Here is a 26,645-nt window from a genome sequence, read left to right as displayed (position 1 = left end):
AAAAAAAAACAAAAAAAAAAAAAAAAAAAAAAAAAGAAAGAAAGCTTTGTCTAATTTGACTGGTTTTATTTTTCTTTGTTGCATGCTTTGAAATTTTTGATTGAAATTCATAAATGTTGTACAGGACAGTAGATACTATGTTAAGTATTTCTTATATCTCTAGATGTGTATGCTTTTCCTTCTGCTAGGACTTTTGTGTGGGGTTTGTGTTAATTTAGCTAGGAGTTGGGCTGGATTTGATGTTTGTTGTTGCTGTGGTTATCTCAGTGCACCACCAGCTTTACTATTCTTTTAGTGATGATTTGTGTGTATGGGGTGACCTAGCGTGTAAGAAGATTTTTTCTCAAAATATTCTTCTTACTTGACTTTGGGACTTCCCTTCACCCCACTTCCCACATAATATCTTTCTCTTGGAGCTCTCCCAGTTGTATTTCAATGTAATTATTACCTGATATGTTGGTGTGGTAGGGAAGGAGACATTTTCAGCACTTGTGTTTCTAAGGTTCTCCTGCTCCTCATCCACATGTAGTGCGTATTCCTACTCTACCCTCAGAGACAAAGATTTATTGTCCGGATATATTTTTTCCTCTACCTGCAATGGGTTTGCAGAAGTGCCTAAGGTGACAATTTTTTTTTAACTGCTCTTTAATATGCAGATTTAGGCTTTTGTTTCACAGAATTGATAGAGGAGATGGTTCTGGGTGGAGTTATAGCAGTAGCTGCTTTTCTCCTCCCCAGCCAGAACCACAAGGGAAGCTTTCTCAGGATCCTTCCCAATTTCCTCTTTGAGAGCCTGGTGGGTTTAATGGAAAACTAACATCTTCCCCTATTCCCCCCATGTCTGAGACTCTTAGGTCTTCTTACTTTCTTGCTTGCCAAACTGGGCCTTTAGCAATTTGTTAAAAATTTTTTCTTAGTGAATTTTCTTATCAGTTTACTTGGTGTCTGGCATCATGTGCTCCTGTAAGCAAATTATCAGGTCTTTCTTTGCCTATATTTTGAATAGGTCGTTTGCCCTTTGACTTTGGTTCTGTGATGAGCCCAAGAAAATTTGATAATTTCTTTTTTTTCCTGCTTTTTTCTTCTTGTTAGTGCAGGTGTGATGCTCTTCATATCTCTCTACATCTCTGAACTTAAACTTGATGCTTTCTTTTTTTTTTATTGAAATATAATTCACATACCATTAAATCAATCTTTCTAAAGCATACAATACAATGGTTTTTAGTATGTATACAATATTGTGCAACCATCAGCAAAATTACAAACATTTTCATTAGCTCTAAAAGAAATCCCATATCCATTAGCAGTCCCTCCCTATACTCCCCTGCCTCCCTTCTCTCTCTCCCTGCATTTTCTGGTATACACTAATCTATTTTCTGTTAATTTATTCTGCCAATTCATATAAATAAAATCATACAATATTTGGTATTTTGTGTTTGGCTTCTTCCACTTAGCATAATGTTTTCAAGAGTCATGTGTGTTACAGCATAAATCAGTACTCCATTTATTTTTATGGCTGAATGATATCCCGTTGTATAGATATACAACATTTTATTTATCCATTCATTTGTTGATGAACATTTGAATTGTTTCCACTATTTGGTTATTATGAATAATGCTGCTATAAACAATTGTATGAAAGTTTTTGTGTGAACATATATATTCAATCTCTTCAGTATATATTGAGGAGTGGAATTGCTGGGTCATGTGGTAAATCTACATTTAATCTTTTGAGAGACTGGCCAACTGTTTTCCAAAGGGACTCCACCATTTGACATTCTCATCAACAGTGTATTGGGATTCCAATTTCTCCACATCTTCACCAACACTTGTATTGTCTGTCATTTGTATTATAGTTGTGCTACTGGGTATTCATGGTGTCTCATTTTAGTTTTGATTTGCATTTCCCCATGCCCAATTTTTAAACAGGATTATTTGATTTTTTTATTTTTGAATTGTAATAGTTTTTAAAAATGTATTCTGGATAATAGGTCATTATCATATATATAACATGCAAAGTTTTTCTCCCATTCTGTGTATTGTCTTTTTACTTTTTTTCACAGTATCCTTTGAAACACAAAGGTTTTTAAAAAATTTTTTTGATGAAATCCAATTTATCCTTTTTTTTTCTTGATTTTGGCATCATATCTATGAACACCATTGCTAATCTAAGGTCACAATGATTTACACCTGTTTGTTTGTTTGTTTTTCTAGGAGTTATATAGTTTTAGCTCTTACATTTAGGTTTTTGGTCCGTGTTGAGTTATTTGTGTATATGGTGTGAGGTAGGTGTCCAATTTCATTCTTTTGCTATTCTATGGCTATTTAGTTGTCCCAGAATCATTTGCTGGAAAAACTATTCTTTCCCCTGAATTGCTTCATAAAAAAATAATTGACCATAAATATATAAGTTTATTTCTGGAGTATCATTTTTATTCCACTAATTTGTACATATATACTTATATTAATAAGTAGTAAGTATTTCTTACTGTAGGATTGTGTTGACTCTGTAGATAAATTCAGGGATCTACTTCTTTTTCAGCATTTTTTCCAACCCAATTTATTCCATAGACTGATAGGTTATTTAAATTAATTACAATGTTATTACATAGGAATGAAAGGAGATAAGTTGAGGGGTAATATAATAAAATAAAATGGTAATTTATGAGGCATGGTGGAACAGATGGTTATAAATACATTTTCAGCTGAATGTTCTACAGGAGTGCATCCCAAATGCTTGTGAATTTTGTTTTCAATGTGAAAAAAAAATTTTTTTTAAACGTGAAGCTAAATTGGTAAACCTAAGGACTTTTTTACTTGGAAATTACATTTTTCTTACTTTTTAGTGTTATGATGTCATTTAAAAATAATATTATGTTGAAATGGCATATTTTAATTTCATGATGTGTTTGCCAACTCTGTATTGGTTTAAAAAGTTTATATTTCCTCTTTTAAGTGGCTTAATTAAAAGCTTCAAATTCTGGAACCTATTTTTTAAAGAACCTCTGTATCAGTCAAGGTTTATAGTTCTAAAAAACAGAAAATAACTATGGATAACAGAAAAAAAGAATTAATTCATTAAAAGAAAGGATACTAGATAGTTCATTAACTCTGTGTGTGGGGGGGTGAGTGAGGGTCTAGAAAATTATGGCAGGAAGCTTCCATTGTCACTCTACTGGTCATGTACAGTAATTACAGCCTGTGCCACAGGAAGTTTCCAGAAAGACTCTGGTAGTCATATTCTGAGAATATGAATCTGCCACCATATTTAAATGTTAAAAGCTGGCACTTATAATGGAAACTTTTTAAAGCTCCAGTTTAGTTTAAAGCTCTCTGTGATCATTCAATTAAATGAGACAAATGTGCATTGACCACCCACAATGAGCACTTGGCTAGGCTCCGATCATGATCCCTGCTATGCTTGACTTGGCTTGCAAACAACTTAGCCATGTTAAATGTGTTTCCCTGCCTACCCGTGAATGTGGAATGGGAACTCTCCAACTCTGTTGGGTTTTGATACTAAACAGCACATCCCTGAGAGCCCTGCTGCACCTGATATATACAGAGAGAGAAGGAAAAAGAATAATTACAATCAGACTTCTACTAGCTGTGCTTAAGATCAACGAGTCAGCGGAGTGCCAATCAGCGCATTTCTGCAGATGCTTGAGATGGGAGCTTCCCTTTTTCTCACAGCAAGATGACTAGTTTGTGGGAAACAAATAACCCTTGCATACCTTTCCAATCTGTAGTGCCCCCACTTCAAAAAAATGAAAGAACCAAAAAAACCAAAAACAAAAACCAAATACACACACACACAGCAAATTGGGAGTGAAAAAGTGGTTTCCTGTGGTGTTAAATATAAGGAATGTCTTCAAGAAGTTGCACTTAGTTCTATGTGGCAAGCAGGCAACCAGCTGAAGAAGCAAAACAATCAACCTTATGAATTCGTTATGTGCTATTTTAAAGGCATTAGCCAAGAATCATTGTGTGGTGATGGCAAAGTTACTTCGTGTTTAGTGTCAGCTACACAGCTTATTGTGGTTCCTGAGACTGCCTTTGTATATGTCAAAATAAGAAAGTCTCTTGGTAGCATAAACTGTTAGTTATGGGAACACCAAATGTCTGAGAGAGTGAAAAGTGGCTTATTTTTTAATGATATATTGTATAACAGAGTTCAGTCTTATTTTTCTTGGTAAGTAGCTTGTAACTATTAGATTGAATTCATTTTGGTTATAATACACAAATATTTAAAAGGTAAAATTAATTCTTGACTTTTCAGATGCAATAATTTAAAGATATTTTAAAATTATAGCAATTTTTATTATGTAATGAAAGTAACTTTGAGGAAATTAGATAAAGAAGATGAATATTTCTGATTGAGTGCATTTGGGGTAGAAAAATAATTTTTAGAATATATTTTCCATTGGTATATGTGCAAGCACATGTGAGTGTGTATTCACACGCATGCATGTATAGTGGGGTAGTGATGACAAGATTTTATTTTATTTTATTTTATTTTATTTTTTGCAGCTGGCCAGTACAGAGATCTGAGCCCTTGACCTCAGTGTTACAACATCTAGCTCAAACCAACTGACCTAACTGGCCAGCCCAAGATTTTTTTTTTAAAGTAATCAAAGACCCTTAGTAAGTGTATTAGTTACCTATTGCTGCATAACGAATTACTCCAATTACCTAAGTAAAACAATAAACATTATCTCACACAGTTCTGAGGGTCAGGAAGCTGGGGGCAGTTTAGTTGGGTGATTCTCGCAATGAGTCTCTCAGGAGGTTGCAATCAAGGCATCAGACAGGGTTGTATTCATCTGAAAGCTTGGGAATCCAATTCTAAGGTGGCTCATTCACCATAGCTGCTGTCTGGCTGTTGTCACCATTGGCTATTGGCAGGAGGCTTTACTGTCCTTCCAAATGGACCTCTTCATAGTGCCACATACAGGTTCTTACAACATGACAGCTATTTTCTCCCAGACTAAACAATCTGATAGACGGAGTAAGACAGAAGCCACAATGTCTTTTATGTCCTAATCTTGAAAGTCACACTCCAGATCCTCAATATCCTGTGGATACATAAATCAGCTCTATCCAGTGTGATGGGAGCTATACAAGGCCATGAAAACCAGGACGTGGGGATCCTTTGGGAGCATCTTAGAAGCTGATAGTCAAAGTAGGTATAAAGGATTTAACAGAGGCTTAAGATCTTTTACATCAGCAGGTTATCCATTTTCACCTAGACTTAAGATGCTCTGTGTTGGTCTACTAGATTAAATTGCTCTGCTGAGACAAGAAAAGGAAGGATCAGTCCTAAACCAGGCTGGGTTACACAAAAGACTCATCATGCTACACTGTCTAAATGAATGGCACAGAGCTCTGATTTCCTCACATTATAAAATAACTATTCATCTGTGAAAAGTGCATAGTATTGTCAAACATTCACATGATTGAGGAATTTTTTTTATATATAAGAATGTTGAAACTACAGGATGTAGTGTCTACCTTTTGGCTGATCTCTAGTATTTTTTAAAGAAAACATAACTATATTATTTTCTGACTTATATGTATTGATTAAAAAAAGGAAATCTAAGCAATAGAAAGAACTGAGTAGCACGGGCCATAAAGCCTTCACACTTTTATTTGTGAAGCTTACGAAAGAAAGATGTAACTAATTGTCAGTTGTCTGAGTAATTGATCATTTGCTATAATTTTATAGTAGAAGCAAACAAAAACAAAATTTATAAAACTGATGTACCATGCTTAATTCTGCATTTTTAAGTTTGGGAGGGTGATTTATTTTTTCTGTCAAATACATATGTTTTATTCTAAATGAGTCAAAAATATAGCAACAAAGATAACTTTATGAAGTTTTCAGATATGACAGTGTCCCTTTTTAGTTATAAATATTTCTAATTTAAAATTTTCTCAATTAGTTTTTGATACATTTAGAATTCTTGCCACCCATAAAAATGATCATAAAAATAGTATATTAAAATATTATTATATAATTTCAGAATTTTATTATAGTCCTTCATTTTTGGGTTTAGATATCTGAGATTCAGGATGCAAGTGTCTTCAATAATGACCAGCTAAGCCAGGACTAGCACTAGAATGAATGGTTTCTGACTCTGAGTTGTTTTCACTCCTCTATTAGCAGTATTATTTCTTAGTTCCTATCATACAAATAATTTTTATTTTTGGCTTATGTAGAGATTCAGGAGCTGGCCAGTTAGCTCGGTGGGTTAGAGCACAAGGTCACAGGTTTGGATCACCATACAGGCTAGCTGAAAAAAAAAAAAAAAAAAGAGATTCAGGAGGATAACTAGGCCATAAAATGTTGCACCTTTATTTACAAAAGACATTATTTCTTGGACTTACATTGTTTATGTCCCATTTCTTGATGAATGTTGCTCTTTATTTCATGTATCTAATTTATAAATAACACACAGAAATGTGTGGTCTTGCTATGTACATTAAATAAAAAATGCCAACAAACATTAACAAATATGTTACTTTAAGTTTTACAAGTACATTGAACAAGTACACTGATAATTCCTTCCATCACTGGATACCTCCTTTTTCTAATTTAGTTTTGTTGCAAGAATCCACCATGCAGAATGCCTTTAGATTTAAAACAATAGCAACTTACTTGCCAGATCTCTCTACTGTAAGAAGAAAATAGAGAATGTGTGATGGAGTGTTTCTGGGAAAAATCGCAGGACAATCTGGCTTTTCTTCCCTCTCTGTTCTCCTACTAGGGGAAGGATAAATTGGAAATAAAATATCTGTATTTCTTCAGAAAAGAGTCTCACAATAAAACAGCTCTTTGAGGAGGACACAAAAATGGCCTAACAACCTTAAAAGTGTTCTTTTTAAAGTCCACTACATTCTGAAGTATTATTTCTAAATGGAAGCTTTTTCTTTCTTGATAGCTTTGATTTTCCAAGGTTGTATATGATTACTTGCCTTCGTGTGCAAATTCAAATTTCAAAAGGCATTTTATTTTTTTCCAAGAGCATTCAAGTTGTGCTTTGATTCGAGTTTTAAACTTGATTTCATTTCCTGTCAGAATATTAGTTTTTTTAGAGCATGATTTTAGGATGTTTGGATGATTCTAATTTTTATCTACATTGGTATTAGTTTATTGATGATAAAATGTCTAAATATTTCTTTTTAATTGAAGAAATTGGAAGTTTAAAGTGGCTTCAAATGCACTGTAAATTACTCTATTTTATGACTTTTTACTATTCCTTACCACCATAAAGTTAGTTATATGGTTTGAAGTTTATTTATTATAGATATAAAACTTTAATCAATGAAAAGAAAAAAATCTAAGATGTTGTGATTTTGATTTGAGTACTACTTATTGTAAAGTTTCTTTGTTCTCAGATAAAAATGGAATATTTCTGAGATGTTAGTTCAGTCTTGATAAAATGCTTTGTACTAATTAATTCTAGAAGGATCATTCAACTTGGAACTACTGTAAGTTGAGGATTTTCTGCACTCCCAAATATAACAATTAAGATGGTAACAAAAAAAGGGACACTTTAGAATAGCAGTGTCTGAATCTGTTTGGAGTTTGCATGGCACATTGTTCTTACTGAACGTTACCTCCAGTGTAGTTGGCGTTATGGAGCAAAGGAGAATGCAATTCCAGATGTGGCTAGTCACAGTTGGTGGACAGACCTTGCAAAGTCTTGTAGGCTATACTAAGAAATTTTGTTTTCAATCTGAGCAGATTGACATTTTCAAAAGATTGCTCTGAAGTTGTATGAAGAAGCAATTAAAAGATGAAAGTGTGTCTGGGGAAGACAAATTAAAAACTATGGCAGTATTCCAGGTAGGGGATGACAACAACTTGGGCCAGGATGGTGGCAGTGAATGTGTAGTAAATAGGTTCCTTAGGAAGTAAAATGGATAGAATTTGGAAACAAATTTGATATGAGAGAAGAAAGAGATGCTCAGGAATTTCTCCAAAGCTTTTGTCTGGTATTGCTGGGTTACTGGTCATGTTAGTCCTGTGTTGCCAGCTAAAACATGGGATTCAGGGCCCAGTCCAAAGACTGGGCTTCTTTACTTTTATTAAGAAGAACTCGGGAAGGATCTAACAAAAAAGTAATAGTGGCTTTTAATATTTATTCTGTTTTGGCTAAGTTTTCAAAATACACCTGAATTACTACTATCCTAAATGAGAAATTTGTAGGTTGTACTTATGGAGTTTCCAAATCTACCTTTTTAAAATGGAACTCACTGGGTTAGTCTGGGAAGATAATGATGGTGATTTTTTTTGCTTTTCATCAAAGTACTGACTGTTTATCTGCACTGAGGCTTAGTAATCTTTCTAGAAATGGCAAAAAAATCTTATTCGTTCTTTGTTATTGCACTGTTTTTAATGCCTAAAATGAAGTTTAGAAGATTATCCCTAGACATAGATAGAAAATTATTGCTTGTCAAGTAGTTATTAAAAGTATTTTCAGAGCAAGGAAATAAACTGCATTTTTAGTAGCATTTATTTTAATGCTCTTGACATTGGTAGGTGAGTCCTGTCTTTAAAAGTAACTCCTTTTCCTTGCCCACTGTGCACACCTCCCTCCCGGCTCCAGAACCAATAAAAAATGGGTCTCAGTACAGACCTTAGAAGAAGATTACTGAGCCATCTCTTGTTTAAACACTTTTGTTCTCTGGCCACCTGTAAAGGAATAGGAGTGGGGCAGGCAATGTAGGTGAGGTTGCAGGAGGAGGAATCATAACTCCCCTTTACCTTTTTTTCACAGAAATTCCTATCCTATCAATAACCTCTGCAATTTAACATTTTTAGCAAACTATTGACAGTGAGTAAACTATTGTTTTCAGCCTAATGTGGGGAATCGCAAGGTCCGCTCACAATTGCTGAATAGAAAGGAAATGGTAGGTTAGGATTATACTGTGTGACTTCATTCAATGAGCTCAGTCCAGCATTTTTCAGGTTCTTTTAAGTCCTTTATTTTTCTCCTTAGAAAGGCTGGTTTATCTGGTAATTTGAACCTTGCAATAATTCTCTATGCTTCATTTCTACCTACCGAAAGGCTGAGCTAATTTATTTTCTAGTTTTTGGTCAATGTTCAAGTAAGCTTTTTTCAAGCTTGAGTCCTAATTCTACCCCTCATTTTCATTTAGAAGGTAATTCTACTAAAAAAGTTGATGGAAATCTGCCTTGATGGACTCCCTCAGTATCACTCACAAAGTTTTCTAGTTGAAAGTCTACTTTTCTTGAAATTCAAGCTTTTAGCTCCAGCTTCAATCTATATATGTTTTTCTCTTTCCTTCTATCTTTATGCAATTACTATTCGTAACAAAGTAGGAAAAATATTTAGTTAACAATTGACATCCAAAGTCCTCTTAGGAAAGCACTTACATTTGTTTGAGAAAAGTCAAGTAAATATTGTTGGTAGAATGGGACTCTGAATATTTAGGATGTGAACGGAACCATTAGGGAGTAAATGCAAATTAGTGGAACCATTAGGGAATAAATGCAAATTAGGGAATAAAGGATTTATTGCCTCAGAGAAGGCATGGAAAAGACAGAAAGAGAAAAAAAAAAAAAAAAGAAAAGAGGAATCATTGAGTTACTGCAAAGTCATATAACCTCTAATTATACTGGTTCCTGGTGTCAGTACTCCCTCCTCCTCCTCCAACACAACAAAAACAAAATGAAAAAGAAAACAAAACATAACAAACAAACAAAAGCAGAGAGAAGAACAGAAACAATAACCACAAGGTCCTGAGACATAGCCTTGGGTCAACGTTGTTATTAGGAAGTGATTTTAGTAGTGAAAAGTAAAGAAGTAGGGAAGTGAGATAAGGAAAGGAAAAAGGCAATAAAAGATACATTAATTTGTTACTCCTGTGGAATTCCATGTGCTTAGAAATAATAACAAGTCTCAAGAATGTCTCACTGGAGGGCAAGTTTTCTGGGCAGGCTGGAGCATCTCCTGTAACCCATGCTCCATCGGTTTAGAGTTGCCTGTGTTTCTGGGTTGTGCCTGTGGGTAGCAGAGCAAGCTCCTTGGCGGCAGAGACTCTACAGAAGCCTCTAGCACCTGCGTCCTACCTGCCTCCCCTTCTACCCCCAGTCTTGAGTAAAGCCTATTGAAATCATGACGTGCTTACTGTGAGGGGATATTATGTGGCAATTGATGAAGAGGCTAAATTGTTTCCAGGGTGTCTTAAGGAAGAAGATTGAATTTTCATGGTGGAGACAGAGAAAACCATGACAAAATAAGTTGCAGTAACTGGTAGAAATCATTGAGAAGGCTTTAAAATGTCACAGGCTAAAAGACAGGAGTTCAGATCCAAATTTGGTCAACTCTCTGAAAGGCGAGAGATCTTGACTCTAATCAACAAATCCCACAAATCCCAAAACTAGGCAAGCCCATGAATCCGACAAATAATAAGTGAAGCAGCTTAAAAAAACAAAACAAAACGATATTTCAATGTTTCATTGTTACAGACATGAGTTAGTTTTTAAAAAACTTTTCTGCAAAATCTCTGTCTCTATTTCAAAGACAAATAGAAGCCATGGAAGTTGTGGTGTCTTGGAGGCTGGATATCTGTTTAAAATGGGCAGCTGCTACTTAGCTCCAGTAGATTCTACTGAATCTCCATGAACTTTTTTTCTTCTCTTTTCTTTTTCCAGTTCCTTCCTTCCATCCTCCTCCTTCCTTCTGTGTTTCTGACTTTATTTCTACATTTCCCTTTTTCTTTCTATTTTTGCTGTTGTTCTGTGATATATTCTCAGTGGTACCTGGCCCATAGTCAGAGCTCAATGAATATTTGTTAAATGAAAGAGTAAATTGTTTGTATGTGAGAATGCAGCCATAGTGTTATCAGATCTTCAGATTTTTTAAATATATGAGATAGGAATCCAAATTTTTAGCTGAGACATTTTGATTTTCAGATGTTAGAAACCAATTAAAAATGTTTAATAATTCTGTGGATCCCCTTTTGGCAGGCAATCAAAATATACCAAGGAGAACTGCTAGAGTACCACCTGTGCTCTAGGGTTTTTAATGTATTTAATTTTCCTAAGGTTGTGTGTGTGTGTGTGTTCGAAATTTGTCACCCATCCTCAAAGTTTTAGTCACTGAGGGTTACCTGAACATATCTAACAGATGAATTCTCCGGTCACTTATCTTCACCTCTTAGACATAGAACTGTTCAATTTAAAATGATTTTGAGAAGATATAATTTTATATAAGACATAATTTTGGGCATGAGGGAAGGCAGACTATAATGTTTCCAAAGCTTTCTCCTGCAACCTTTATATGACGTAGCTATTTTGTTGTGTCTTGTGATGCTGATGCCTAAAAGCATTCATGAAGTACTCATGAAGTACCCAATGTTCTTTCTTACAAGAATTTTTCTTCCAACTCTAGTCTGCCTTGTTGTCTTTCTTCTCTGAGTACCTATCGAGCTTGCAATGTTTATCACTCATTTTTATAGACTTTTTGTTGTGAAACTGTTTTATGTGCATTTGTCTTATTTGTTCAACAATATTTTAAACTTCATATAGACTGGAACCATTTTTATTTTTTTCTTATATTTTATCCAGCACTTAGTATAGCACTGGGCTCATGGGGTGTTCAACAAATATCTGTCAGAATGAATTGCATCAATACCTGAACAGAGAGAGGAACAAGTTTTCAGAAAAGAAAAACTTTTCCACTTGACTTTTTCATCACTGTTGGAAGCACACCCATTTCCCATTGCTTTCAAATATGAAATATTGTATTAGCCATTGCTTTTTCAGTTTTTCCCCCTACACTGTTTTCAGTTGAATTCAATTTCTTCATTCCTGTTAGTGCCTGAGCTGAAACAATATCATACAGGAAATTTCAAATTAATTTTGTGTGGATTGTCTTCTAAAAATTTCTTTTTTCTCTATAAAAATGTAACATATATTCCTTTAATTTGACCAAATGCCTATCTTCCTCAAAATCCTACAGTTTCTCCTTATCAACACCTGTGTCAAATTTAAATTTTGCACAATTTAATTTCCAGTCTTTTCATTGCTTTTCTTTTTTTTTCCTGTCATCTTCTCACCTTTTACTATTATCCTACTAACTTTGAACCAAACAACATGGCCAATGAAGCTTTCTCGTTTCACTGATCAGTCCTCTTTCCTAGATCACAAAATATCAACTTATTCATTTTCAGTTGTAAATCTAATTATTGTTGCTGAGAACACCCAAATTTGCATGATTGTTCCTTTTTTTCTCTCTTAGTGATTTGCATGGAAAGTCACATTATAATCCAAGCCATCTATTAATTTTATATGAGAGAGTGTTGTCACAGAAACCATAAAAACTATAAAATCCTCTTCATCAGCACATTCTTCCCTGTTGCAGAACCACAGGGGAAACCAAATCACAATCAGAAGGTTGCTTGGTAAGTGTGGAATGTGAACAAGTAGCTTTAGATGACAGCAGTGTTTAATGGGATGAGGCTAAGACTGCTTCTGAGCAACGCTTTACACCTGCGAGGTTTTCTAAGCGTGTGTCCTAAAATTTTCATAGATAGAACATGTAAAAACTGTCATATAAAAGCTACAAGCAGGGCTAATGACTTGAATACTCCTTTAGAACTGATTGTTACTTCACTCTGGGAAAACCTCCTGAATGGGTCTTTAGTTGCACAAATGTAAAGCAAGAACCACTTATGAATTATGCATTGTTCTTGGAGAAAAATGTGATGTAATTGTTAACCCAAATGGAAACATTTTGAACTGTGAGGCTAAGTGTTCCATTTGCTAATGTGTGATTTTGCCTATACCTGTGTAAGTTAATAAACTTCCCCTTACATCAGTTTTCTCCTCAGTAAAATGGGGACAATGTTTGTGAAGATGAAATAAGGTAATGCAAGCAACCTCTTAAGAATGGTGTCTCACATCTATTAAGCAGTTTAATATTAGTAATGATGATGTTTTCGAGAATGTCAATAATTTTTAAAGGATATATTTTATTTGTCTGTCTGGATTGAGACTGCACAGTGCCAGTAACCTAATTTTTGTTCTTCCTGGAGATGTGGGTACTTTGGCTGGACAGAAGACTGCAGAATGAATTTCAAGTATGATCATTTGAAGTACAAAGCTGCAAGTGCAACATGGAAAGGCTGCTGATTCCCTAAACATGATTAATCCAGATGCATATAGTAAAGTTCACTATTATGCTCCAGTGCGATTGCCTGTTTCTGGAAGACAGTTTTTCTTCAGTTAGCTTTCTCACTCATAGCTGTCTTGATAAAGCAGAGGAAGATGCTGAGACAGACAATTAGAAGGGGAGCTTTTAACTGAAGTGGAAGGGGAATTGTTTTTTCATTCTGACCAAATGACTGTTTTGGTGCCTGGACTTGGAGGTGGATTGACACCCTCCTATGTGGTGCTGGAGGTAATCAGTCACTATTCCGTGAAGTTAGGCTGGGGCTAAGGACCAATACTGCTGTCTCTTAAGATGTATTCTTCCTTTTTCCATTGGAATGGAGGTGCTCGGCAAACATTTGGCCAGCCACACTACATTCTTCTGCTTCCTCTGCAGATGGATATTGCCATGTGACTGGGTTGTTTCTGGTGGAATGGGAGTAGAAGCAATGTATTTCACTGGCAGGCCTGGCCCACAAGCCTTCTGAGTATTTTGCTGTGCCTTTTTTTCCTTCGGCCTAATCAGCATGACGATAACCAGAGAGATCTTGGAACTCATGTGTTGAAAATGACACAGTAGCCATCAAACTAATCCCCGAATGGCTGCATAGAGAAAAGCCAAGGTTGTATTGGAACCCCCTTCCTAGACTTTTATATGAGAAAGACACATTTTAAAAAAATCACTGAATTTTTGATGTTTGTGCAACCAATTTATCTCTTGTAAACAATCCAGAAATTAATGTTTGGACAGTGGTGTCATAGACTGAAAAGTTGGAGAAAAATATTATATTATGGCAAAACATTGACATTTATTAAAACTAACTCCAACTATAACTTAGAATGTGGAGCACATGCTCATATAGTTTTAGGTGTAGTTGTTGGAAAGAGCTGAATGTTTATACGTGTTGGCTGTTATTCATTGCTTCAAGTAAGGTATTATAAGAATTGGCTAGTTTGTGCACAGAGATTGAAGGGTAGAGAGGGAATCCAGAGATGAAGGGCCTCACAGGGTTGGAAAATTTAACTGCTTCTGAAACCCAAACAGGAAATAAGATTTAAGAAAGTTTCAAATGCAAAGCCTCAATAAGATGTCTAGGTTAAATTAAGGTAATTAGGCTTGCAGCAAAAATCAGACGAAGGGTGATATTTTCCCACCCAGCTGCTTTAGATGGCCTTTGGTTAGCTTTCATTAAGTTTGCATGCACACACACCCACAGTGCAGGGAAGTTAAAATTAAAAACACAGACTAAAAAAATACCTAAATTTTGGGTGTGGTCACTGGCATTGGAAGGCACAAGAAGTAAATCAGAAACCTAGTTACTTTTTGAAGGAATTAAACTGTCAAAGAAACCATAAATCTCACCTGAGAAAGCTTTGGGTTCTTTGACCTATAAAGTAATCCTTAAACCATCAACTATCATGAACAAGAAGTGGGTTGCAGAAAATGCCATCCCTGAAAAAGGGCACACACTCCAATGCTCATTATAGACGTGCCATGGAGGACAACAGAGAAGGAAGAACCCCTCGGAAGGTAAGTCCAAGGGCTTCTGAGGATCATAAACAAGGAAGCTTCTCACAGAGGGCAGAATCATACCCAGTGTGGGGACTCTCTCTACCACCCAGGTCAGGGGCTTACACAATGCCAGCCTAGCAGGAATGTGTTGTTTCAGTAGACTATGATTTCTGCATGTTTCCCAGTGCCCCTCTTTCCCCCTTTAAAAAATATTAATAGGTTTTATTTTCTGTGCAGTTTTAGTTTTATGAAAAAATTGAGCAGAAAGTACAGAGAATTCCCATGTACTCCTCACTCCTTCTACACCGTTTCCTCTATTATTAAGATCTTCCACTAGTGTGGTACATTTGTTTTAACCAATGAGCCAATATTGATATATTATCATTGACTAAATTCCATAGTTTACATTAGGATTCATTCGGTGTGTTGTACATTCTATGAGTTTTGACAAACGTGTAATGACATGTATCCACCATGTATGTATGACATGTAGCATACAGAATAGTTTCATTGCCTTAAAAATTCCCTGCACTCTGTTCTATTCATCCCTTCCTTCCTCCCACTTCCCAGTCCCCCCGGCAATCATTGATCTTTTTACTGTCACCATAATTTTGCCTTTCCCTGAATGTCATATAGTTATAGTCATTCAGTAAGTAGCTTCTTTTCACCTAGCAATCTGCATTAAATGTTCCTCCATAACGTTTTGTGGCTTGATAGTTCATTTTTTTAAATCACTGAATAATATTACACTGTATAGATGTACCACAGTTTGTTTATCCATTCAGCTTTTGAAGGACATCTTGGTTGCTTCCAGATCTATGTGCTTTTGGAAGTATTCATGTGGGTAGATACCAAGGAGTGTGATTGTTGGATCATGTGGCAAGTGTATGTTTACTTTTGTAAAAAACTGCCAAATGGTTTTCCAAAGTGGCTGTACCATTTTATATGCCCACCAGTAATAAATGAGAGTTTCAGTTTCTCCACATATTTTTCCCTTTTGGAACAGGTATTTTTATTGTGGTTACCCTGCTCCATTAACGCATATTGACTGGGCTAATGTAGAAGACCATTATAGGTTTCTGTACCCTGAAGGAAAACATCCAGCCCTGGTGGAGAAGCTTCCCATTCCAAAGACCCTGGGCTTCCGATTGGATGCAGCAACAGGATAAGAGTTTGAATTGTTTCCTTGGGGAGCGAGTGAGTCTGTTTTATGTGTGTACAGATATTTGAGGGTCAGAGAGGTAGATTGTGCTGGAGATGGCTATTTGTCCTTCAGAACCTATTATTCCTTTCACCCACTGTAATTGAAGTCTTGGGCAGATGGGTGGCCAGCTACATGACATTTCCTAAGTTTTGTTGCATTTAAAGTGTAGTCATGAGACTATGTTCTTCCAGTGGTTAAGTGAATAGAAGGAATATGGGCCACTTCTGAGGCTGGCTCTAAAAACTCCCAGATACACCCCTCCGTATTCTTTCTCACTTTTCTTTGGGTTGGAATGATGATAATCAAAGGTGACCAGAGGGACACTGGAAGCCATATATTATAAGTGATCAAACCCTGTCAGTCTGAGTCCCTAAATAACAGAATGGAGGGAGAACCACCCTGCTGCCTTAAACTCTTCCCCTTGAACTGTTATGTTAATATGCAATGAACTTCTATTATATTTGAGCAAGGCTTGGTTCTCTTTGTAACAATAGTTGTGCCTATTTCTAATTAATACGTATGCAGAAGTTAAAGTGCATGATTTTCTTCTTGTCCTAAGCTGTCATGATGTTTCACATCTTCTAAAAATAATGGTTCTGGACAAGGAGTTTTCAATCTTACTCTAAATTGATTCTTTGCTCTAAGTCACTGATGGCCTGAGAGGGACTGTAACATAGAAGTAAAGAAATTGGAATCTGGTAGTTGCTTTACTACCTATTATCTACCTATATATATTTAAATCCCAAGTTTTGTTAACTTGGGAAGATTTCTTTAACTTTTGTAAACTTCAGTTTTCTTATCTGAATAAGGGGGATAATAATAACTATTTCATAAGTTGGTTGTGGAAATTAATTGAAATTAATCATGTAAAATATTTACCATACTTTTTGGCATTTAAGTGCTCAAGCAACTTTAGCTATTAACTAGTTTTCAATTCTGTGAAGTTGGATTTTACATCCACATTTAGTGGAAAGACTGTGGTTTAAAATAAAACAAAAATATTTCCTGCTACCCTTGTAGCCTGTAGGCATAACTTTTGACTTTAGTCAGAGTGAGAAAATGAGGAAATATAAAAGACAGCGATTTTGTTTGTTTCCTGGGGGAACAGCCAATTTCTCCAAATAAAGTAAAATAATAGCACCTCCCACTGGGCAGAGAGTTTGTAAAGATAGTTGCTGAACCTCTCCATACCAAAAAATCCAGCAGTTAGGGCAGATGCCAGAAACAGTACTAAGGGGGGAACACAATAAATTGTGAATGTGTACGAAGAGTTCAGCAATTGGCAACGGTAATTAAAACTTCAGTGAACATGTGCTGCATGGAAGTTATTGGCAGATTGAGTTCAGAAATCCAGCAGCAGCTGAAGCAGTTGAGACAATAAATAGTTTAAATTGGCAACCAACACTTTTACCAAACACTTATATATACATAATCAGAACAGCACAAGAGAAAGTGTGAAGGACAGTGAGAATGGGGTTGATAGGATTCTCAGGGAGGTCACAAAGCCCAAATGTCTGGATTAACTAGACGATGTATCACTGCCAAGCATCTCTGCAAACCTCCTGCATGACACTGAGCAAGAAAATAGAAGAGCAGAATAGCAAAGAAATATAAATCAAGTCTCACATTCAAAAAGAGGACAGTAAAAAAAAAAAAAATTGAGGGGAAGAGATTTTCTAACTTCCTAGGTAATGAGATATTGATGGTCAAATCCAAACTTAAAAAAAAAAATACCATTTGCATTGTAAATCCATTTAAGGTATGATTGAAATATTCTCAATTAATTGTAATTAAATTAAAAATAGCAATTAAATTTAACAATTATTGTTAAATTTTAACAATTTAATTTAATAATTTAACAATTGTTAATTATGAATGGTTATAATTCCCAATTCATAATTCTCACAGGGAATTATTCTTTATTAGAAAAACAATACAGAATCTGGGCCCCAACATGTGTGTGGATATTGTAATAATGTCCAGTCAGTGACTGATTACACTGAGTTAAATCTATCCTTATCTCTTCTGAACCTATAAAGATAAAGGGGAGATAGCCTTTAACAATCAAAGTCGAATTTAAATTCTTCTCTGGTAGCCTGCAAATCTAGTGATGGTGGACAATGAATCAAATTTAAGGACAGAAAAATTCTGTAGGTGAACAACTTGAAGAGACAGATGAAATACTCTTAGAATGTTATCATTCTGTAAGGAATGTAAACTTTTAGAGATCAGAGACAGTCTTGTATTTTTTGTTTTGTTTTACAGCAGGACAGTCTAATCAATGTTATTCTTCTTTTATCCAGTCTATTTTATCTCCTACTGTTTCTCAACATGAAGCTTCCAGTCCAGGCAGGCTGGCTGTTCTCTCTACCTCACTCTGGCCGTGCTCTTTCTTGCTTCTGAGCCCACCTTCTGTACTCACACCATTTCAGTCTTTTGTGATGATTTTTTGTCTCTTCTACCAAAACCCTGCTTATTCCTGGAGCCCAGCTTAAATCCTCTGACTCCGTTCCTATAGTCAAACTTCAGTAGCATATAATTCTGTGAACCACACAAGTTAGCACTTTATTTTATGGCCCTTTAATCATTTCATGTGTATAAATCATGTTTTGCCAATAAGATGATAAGTTCTTTGAGTAAAGGGCATAAGTCTTCTTCTTTCAGGGCCTATAGTAGACATTCAATAAATATTTATTGATTGATTGTTTAATATGCCTCCTAATGTACATAAGTTACTTTCAGGAAGTAATTATACAGTGGAACACTCTGGATAGAAAAAAAAAATGATGCAGAAGGAAGTTGTAGAGAGAACTGGATGAAAACAAAGCCTCCATTAATGGTAGTAAATGACATGATTAACACCTTTTCTGGCAGCCTTGCAGCTTGAATTTGATAAAGGAAAGTAATTTCTTTAAAGAACCAAAAGCTAAATTGAATGATTGAATTTAACTACATAGTATAAGGCTGTGTTAGTAGATTTTTAAAAGATGACATTTGAGTGTATTTTAAGTGCAATACATCAATCTGCCACTGAGCTAATGAACTTCAAGTTAAAAATCACTGAGGAGTTTGGTACAGATGACTCCTTCAGGTGTCCTTGGGGAGAAAGATGTGTAGGTAATTGAATGAAAATCTATCCTGACTGACCCCGGTGACAACAATGTCCAACTTACATTACAAATCACCTGTAGTCTTTAATGGACTACTTTTCAATTGCTTTAAAAGTGTTAATGGTGACTATAAGGGAGCACAGTGTTTCTTGTTTGTCTATTTCTCATCAATAAAATGAATTTCTAGTTTTTTTTTTTAATCACTGACAGCTTATAATTAACTTAAGCAGCTCTCGTTTAAGTTTCATCAGAGGGGAAAAACACATTTACTTATCTTTTACTTTGCCTAATCTCTCTGTCTTTATGAATGCCTTGAGACTATGGGATCATATTAGTTCAACCATAAAATGTGTGAATATAGGAGGAATCAGTGATTGTAAACCAATAAAAAGGAAAACAGAGAAACACCTTTTCCTATAAGTTCTAGTAGGCTTGCCTCCAAGTTCACAGCTCAATTAAAACATGATTTTCTGTTTTTCTGAAGGGAAACATAAATGTTTAGAGAGTATTACACAAATAATATATTATGAAAGTCATAAAATGAATACACTTTTGAAAAATGGTGAAAATGAATGTAACTGAACAACATTAAAATATGTAGAAATATTAACAAAAACACTGAACCAATAGCTGTAAGTTTAATACTTGACCAAATGTGGTCTTAGAGTACATGATAAGAATCCTTTTAATGCTTGAAATGCATATTCTTAGGTCACATCCCAGATCTACTGTATCAGAATTTTTGAAAGTGAATCGCAACAATTTATATTGTAAGTAGCATCTTAGATGATTCTTAAAAGCGCACAAATTGGAAAACTATTAAAATCCACTTTACTTCTTAATTCCTGACTTTCAAAAATATGTCTAAAAAGATAAACACCAATCTATCAACAGTGTTGACTCCTGACTGCAATGTTGAAGGAAGGCAAATTTTAATGTTTTAATTATAGATCTTTGGATTACTTTTTCCCAAAGTCTGGCAATCTTTAGTAATAAAGGAAATAGATGCAATTTGATGGTTTCTGGTATTAGTAAATTATAAAATTAAAATAATATTTCATTTAATTCATTTTTATTTATTTATTTTTTCCTTTTTGTCTTTTTTACTGAGCGGTAACAGGATCGCAACCCTCGGTGTCGCGCCCGTACCGGGGACCGGCAATGGGATCGCAACCTTTGGTGTTGCGCCCGCACCACGCTCAGCCAGTGAGCGGGAACCAGTCTCCACATGGAATCCGAACCCTCAGCGGGAGCACCGCCATGCTCCCAAGCGGCGCACTCTCCAGTGCGCCACCGGGCTGGCCCAAATTCATTTGTATTTTAAAAAGAGAACTGTGCTGCTTAGTTTAGTATGAATGTAATGAGTTCACTGTTGAAAGTCTGAATTGTTGATTATAAATAATCCTGAATAAGAACTAGTCTGTTAACAAAGAGAGACAGAAACAATAGAACTTAATAACATCACTAGTAAAAATCCAGAACGATCTTGATATGTTCCAGGACACAATCTAAATGGCTAAATTTATTCGTCTAGGAAAAAAAATCTCTAGGGGGGAAAAATATAGAGAAGAACAGCTTGAACTTTCTGCTTTTCACCCTATCACTCTCTCTGGGCATCAGAATGTAGGTATGTGTGATGTGAAGGGCCTTGTTGACCCAGAACAAAGACAGGTTTTGTGACATCTGTGGGCTGTTGGCAATGTATGTATCTTCCATTTCTGCTCAGCTGTGATCTTCCCTGCCCTTCATGGGAAGATGCAGCCTTGCTTAGTTCCTGAACTCATGTTGGTGAATACCAGCAACACATTAGAATTTCAATCCCACTGATGTGGTAGGGTCTAGAAATAGTTTTAATACTATTTTCTCAGGATCTAATAGGCCTAAAATGAATTTCTTGAATCTACATGTCTACTCGGTCTACACCTTCAATATTGGCTCCATTCTGCCTTCCTGTACTGCTAAGTACTAATTTCCTCCAGGAGGTAAGCCTTGTCCTGTATTGCCGACCTAAAAAAGACCATAACACTCTGATGAGTTTTTGGTATTGCCATATAATAAGAAGCAATAGCTGGTTCCTGTGTAGTCATTACCTGTTTGGTATCTTCTGTATGGCCCGATATCCTGATACCAAGACTCTGTAATAGACCAGACTTCTAGTCTTGCCTGCTTCTGTGAACCTTTGATTTGTGTCCCCATTTGCCTGGTTAGAGTTTCTCAGTCCTTGGTGGTTGCTGAAACCAATCATGACCTCTTTGAGCACTATTCTTTGGACAATAGGCCCCCCTTCCAAGCCCTGCCCTAAGGGAATGTGAGATGTTTTCACTCATCTCTCTTTATGGTCCTAGTTCCCTCCTCTTGCCCACTGGCCATGTTTCTTGGTCGTCATTCTTCTTTCTAGGCCAAACTCATTCAACATTTGAAATAGTTAAAGGAAATGTTGAGTTATATTTTCTGGAGTTGCTGTGCATGATAAAAGGTATCTGGGTCTATAGGAAGAGTATTTGTTTTTGAATCATAGACAGACTGGTAGGATTATCTCCTTTAAGAATTCCCCAGGACTTAGCAACCTCCAATCATTTGTGGAATGAGATTGATTTAACTATATAAATACAGGAAAAGAAGAAAAAAAGATTCTGTTGGAGAACTTAGCAACTAGAAAGTATCTTTCCCTCTGAGCTAAATCTATACTGGGACAATGATGGACCTCCTGCCAGTGGTTATTCCTGTCTTTGAGAGACTGATGCAGACTTTTACCTACCCTCTTCCTGAGCAGTTTTTGCTGTTTTATGCTTTAAGATCTCTTGAGAACAGAATATTTTATGGTCCAGCTCACTCTCTACTCTATTTCTCAACACACACCTGCAGCATAAGAAAGCAAGCCGTGAATACAATTTGTGCAACTCCTTTATAATATTCCATTAGCATTATTGTAATGCCACTCTTGGATAAAAACAGCAACAGCATTCCTACTTTATGTCTATTTACTCTTTGACTGACACTCTCATGCTTTTGCTAAATGATTCCCAATAAGCTTACTTAGTCTTGCATAGTCAGAGTGAAACAATGCCACTGATAGCACCTCTTATTTGTGAAACCAATTATATTCTCATGTGCATTGCTTTGCGCTTTTGCATGGAGCTCTCATATTAGAATGTAAGAATTTGTGTGAATCCCATTCCTCTTTCTTCTCTTTCTCTCTCTCTTTCCCTTCCTCCCTTCTTCCCTCCCTCCCTCTCTCCCTCTCTTTTTCTTGTTTATTGACCTTGTGTACCTTGAGCTGTTGTGTGGACTATGTTCTCCTTGCCTTTATCACAAGGAGGCATTTTCAGATGAATGTCTCTGGACCTAGACCTTCTTTCCCTTACCTTCCTTCTTGTAGGCAGTAGTTCAGCTGCTGAACACCCTTAGGTATTTTTCAAAGAGTATTTCAGCAGAAAATCTGGAGGAATATAGATATTTAGGTGCTTTATGTGTCAGTGCCTTCTAGATTATAAAATACATTAATTTTATTTTCCAAATAGAAAAAAATTCAGCCTTAAAGAGTGACTTTCCTGAGGCCAAATCATTAGCAAATGATAAAATCAGATTTAAAAAGGGGTCTTCTGATTTTGAATCCAATTCTCTTTCAGTGATACTGTTCATTAGCAGATGGCCATTCTCTCATCAGCTCATTTACTTTTGGGAAAGTAAAAACGTGAATTTATAAGCTCTCATTGATGTTTTAGGTAGTCACTTTGTATAGGTGCTGAACTCATTGAGGAGTAGCAAAAGCTCAAACTGTAATTCATAACTGTCTTCAATTCCATCTTGATTCTTCTTTGCTGAGGTCTGATCTAATTGTCGTCATCCTGTTAAAGTATAATTAGAGGGCATTTTATGAAGTTTAGTTAAAGAGGAGGAGAAAATGAGGTATTAATTGTCTGACACAACAGTATCACAGATTTCTTTGTTGACATGTAATTCTAAAGCTACATCATTCCTAGAAAAGAGCAAGAGGCATTTTAGTGTGAAGTAAAGTGATCCTATTGGGGAAAAATATCTTTACACATAAGTCTAGAACTTAAATATCCAAACAATAGTTTGAATCTTAAATTTCTTTCTTTTTAATTCTAATTTTTACAGAATAAATAAACATGGGAAAATTACAAAATTATGACCTATTTATTTATATATTTGATTATGAAACAAGTATAGATGTAAAGGTTCAACCAGTACTGGAATTTCGGAGGAGTTAGTTTTGCTGATATGTATTTTTTTTTTTAATTAACTCTGTGCAAAGTCAAACCTGAACGTAAATGCATACTGTTTATTAAACTAAAATTTCTGTGGAACTAAGTTATGGACTGGGCTTAGTTCTGGATAGAATTTAGTCTTTAAACTGTTTGTGTTTAGTATACTGCTAGTTGCCCAAGTAAAAAATGAAACAAACATAATACTATTATCACTGGTAATTGTTATTATTAAAATTGCTTTTTCTCTTCAGATTGAAAAGTTTGGAGAAATAATCTAATTTTTCTATTCTTGAGACTTGGTATTAAATTTGTCACCCATCATCTTAAACTTACTGTATATATATTTTTTCTTTCTGAAGTTGCTATTAAACTTATTTTTTCTCAACACCCTTTGCTATTAAACTTATTTTTTCTTTCTGAAGTTGCTATTAAACTTATTTTTTCTCAACACCCTCATTACCTTTAACTCTCACATATTCTCCAATTGCTTTACCTGGATCACAGTTGTAACTTTCTAACTGATCTCCTTTTTCCCAGTCTCTCTTCTTCTAACCTTTTTTTCTTACTGTTGTCAGCTAAGCATGCTAAGATATCACTTTCTTCATGTCACTCAATTAAAATGATCAATGATTTATAATGATAAGATCCAGGTGGCAATACTGAAAAGTTGATTGTGAAGTTCAGAAGAGAGCTGGCAAACAGATAATTGAGGGTTATAGATAGCCAAAGAGAAGAGGATCAATATCAAAGAGGTGAGTGTAAGAATAGGAACTAGCAAATTGATCTGAGAAGCTTAATTACCATGGCTTGTAAAATTTTCATCATGACTTGCAATGAGAAATATATTCCATATTTTGGCCATGTATACTTACAAACACACAGTAATCCATCTACACACACACACACACACGCACACACACACACACACATCCCTGAAGCAAATACATCACTAAACAATGCCTACTGTAGTTAGTGTGATGCAATTGATTTTTCTAAGTCTATTCTATTTTACTTCATTGAAAAAACAAATTCCTAATGGGGGAGGATATGCATGTGTGAAGGTGGGGAGTATATGGGAAATCTCTATACCTTCTGCTCATTTTTGCTATGAACCTAAAATTGCTTTAAAAAATAAAAATTTATTAAAATTTAAAACAAAACACCCCCCCCCCGCAATTCCTGGTGGTGATGCACTAACTGAGTCCACTAGTGAGTCCTGCCCTACAGTCTGAAGGATACTTCCACAGAGGAAAGTAGTAGTGAAGTGTCATTGAGAGCCGGGAGGAAGGAGTTTTAAGGCATGATTAATCAAGAGCGTCAAGTGCAGCCAAGCGATAAAACAATGTTTAAGAGGCCTCAGTTGGATTTAATAATCAAAAAGTGACAATTAAGAGGTGATGGTTGCAGTGCTGATTCCAGTAACCAGGAGTGGGCTGAAACCAGACAGCTAGGACTGAGGAATGATCACCAAGAAAAGAATATTATATTTTTAAAAACCTGCTTTGGAGACTGGGAAGCTGGTTTACAGATAATAAGAAATTTACCCAATTTGCATAGCTAGTGGTGACAGAACCGGGAATGAAACCCAGTCAGATCACACTCTGAAGCTTAAGGTTTTTCCATCCTATCACAACAGAGGGGCTAGCTGGTGAAGGGCCTGGTGAGACTGATGCTATGCCTCATATCTGTCCTCCATTAAGCTTTCTCTCTTCCTGTGGCCACATTGTTCTTCTGAGCATCTATTGAAGGATATTCGTTGTACTCACAAGGCGCTTTCCAAACACTGCTTTTATTTCTAATTATTCTAAGCATCTTCCCTGCCTCACTAGGTTTTAAGTTGCACTTCGGTGGAAAATGGTGTCCTATTCTTTTGTTGGTGATTGGAGTTGGCGACTGCATATGGTGTAGAGCCCTCACAGCACCTGGCACAGTACCTTGCACTTGGAAAATAGCCCACAAGCCGTTCCCGCTCTCTTAGCGCAGCCGCTGACGCATGCGCTCTTCCGCGGATCGGGCCGCCGCCCCGCCCGCCGGCTGACCAGAGCGCCGCCGCCGGGTCCGCGCATGCCCAGCGGATGGCGCGGTGTTTGAAGCAGGCTGCGGCCCGCCGCTGGCCGCCCGGCGCCATGCCCGACGGTGGTGTGATCACATCAGGTCTTACGAAAAGGAGAAGGACAGCCTGCCTGGAGTGAAGACAGCTTCGGGCAAGTATGGCTCGGCCAATGTGGAAGCCACCACAGGAAGTGGAGTTACAGACAGGATGGCGACATTGATCTCTTTGGATCTGATGATGACCAGGAAATAGAAGCAGCAGCGAAGAGGCGAAGGGAAGGACGCTTTGCATAGTGTGAGTCAAAGAAAGCCAAAACCCTGCACTTGTTGCCAAGTAATCCTTCTTAATAGATGTGAAACTTTGGGATGATGGTGTAGATATGGCAACACTGTAGGACAGCAGCAGCAGCAGCAGCATTCAAGCAGACGGCTTGTTCTGAGGCTCTCTAAACTAGTTCCGGTGCGATATGGAATTTAAAAACCTCAAATGCAGTGTGAATTGGAGATGATCGAGTCGGAACAGACACGCCGGAGGAGCAGATCAGTGCTTTTGAGTGCAATGTGCAGTCCATGGACGTGGCTGCTTTCAACAGGATCTAAAATCTATCTTAGATCGTTGCACTTAAATAAAAGCTGAAAAGATTTAAAAGAATAAAAAAGGAAAAGAAAGAAAATATTCAATAAACATTTGTTGAATAAACAAAAACACAAGATATTACCTCCTCTTTGAAAAGACTGTTGCTTTAGGGATTAACATGGATTGGTTATTTCATAATTAGAGTGGTCAACCACTTGCTAGATGATTAATAAAATATTAAACCCTTCGCTATTCTTTCTATTTTTGTCAAGGACTTTACAGGCATTAATTTCTTTGAATATTTTTTCCAAAATAGCCTAATCTTTATTTTTCCTGTTTTCTTATTTATTTTATTGAAGCATAACTGATTGTATATATATATATGTGGGGTACAGGGTTGAATATCAATACCTGTGTGCAATATGTAGTGCTCAAATCGGGATAATTAGCAGTCTTTTCTGTTTTCTTTCTGTAAGTACCTGTAAGTTTAGTAGAAGCAATGATTTTTCTTTTTAATGAAGCAAATGATACCCTATGCTCCCTTATACTTGCCTTCTTTTCTACCTTTGCCAGTTTTTCCTACCAGATTGGTACAAATCTGTTCGACTCAGCAAATGTCTCATAAATATCCTGAAAATTACAGCAACTTTTCACTTTGTGTGTTAAAAACTTAGTGCTAGTTGGATATACTAAACCTGCATCTTTATTTGTATTTTAGAGTTGTGTGTTATTTTGGTTAGTCTTTTTATAGGAGCTGTAAAAGTTTATTGACTA

The 26,645-nt window shown here is 36.1% G+C and overlaps 1 pseudogene; it reads left to right on the top strand.

Moving 5' to 3' along the window:
- Nucleotides 1-25,894, top strand: part of LOC103591119 — a 27,795-nt pseudogene extending 1,901 nt beyond the window's left edge.
- The last annotated feature ends 751 nt before the right edge of the window (nucleotides 25,895-26,645 follow it).

This window comes from Galeopterus variegatus, unplaced genomic scaffold (genome assembly GCF_000696425.1).
Source record: "Galeopterus variegatus unplaced genomic scaffold, G_variegatus-3.0.2 Scaffold929, whole genome shotgun sequence".
In the NCBI taxonomy this organism is placed as follows: domain Eukaryota; kingdom Metazoa; phylum Chordata; class Mammalia; order Dermoptera; family Cynocephalidae; genus Galeopterus; species Galeopterus variegatus.
This window is presented reverse-complemented; position numbering and strand designations above follow the sequence as displayed.